This window comes from Hemiscyllium ocellatum, chromosome 9 (assembly GCF_020745735.1).
Source record: "Hemiscyllium ocellatum isolate sHemOce1 chromosome 9, sHemOce1.pat.X.cur, whole genome shotgun sequence".
Lineage (NCBI taxonomy): Eukaryota > Metazoa > Chordata > Chondrichthyes > Orectolobiformes > Hemiscylliidae > Hemiscyllium > Hemiscyllium ocellatum.
In genome coordinates, this window is record NC_083409.1 from 81,791,915 (window position 1) to 81,792,681 (window position 767).

Consider the following 767-nt stretch of genomic DNA (forward strand, 5'->3'; position numbering starts at 1 on the left):
GAAGCGTGTCACCGCCCGCGCGGCATCCTGGGAGATGTAGGCACGGTGAGGGACTACAATGACCGGCATGCTCCACATGGTTGCGTGCGTGCTCAGAGCAGAGGGGGAGACCTAAAACAAACACAAAAAACGTTCGGCTGGTAGCATCTGCAGGGAGAGCAATAGGGTTAAGGTTTCGAATCCGATAATGGCTCTTCCTCAGAACTGCAAGGTGCTGGAAAATCGTTACTTTTATATTTTGGACAAGAGGAGGAGCAAGGCCGCCGATGGTGTAGAGGCCCAGTGCAAAAAAACTTGTCAGTGATTGTGAAAGACAGATGTACAATAGGTGTAACGTGTGAAAGACTTCTCTCTATTAAGAATATATTCATATACCCAGCCTTTTAAATGTTGTAAGTGTAGCAGCCTCCACAACTTCCTGTGGCAGCTCATTCCATAAACATATGGATTTCCAGGAGGAAACCCACGCAGACACAGGGAGAATGTGCAAACTCCACACAGACAGTCGCCCGAGGCTGGAATCAAACCTGGGACCCTGGTGGTGTGCAGCAGCAGTGCTAACCACTGAGTCACTGTGCCACCCTTCTCCATGAGATCTAACCTTGCCAACCAGTCTCCCATGGGGAACCTTGTCGAACGCTTTACTGAAGTCTATATAGATCATGTCTACTGCTCTGCCCTCATCAATCCTCTTTGTTACTTCTTCAAATAACTCAATCAAGTTTGTGAGACATGATTTCCCATGCACAAAGCCCTGTTGACCATCC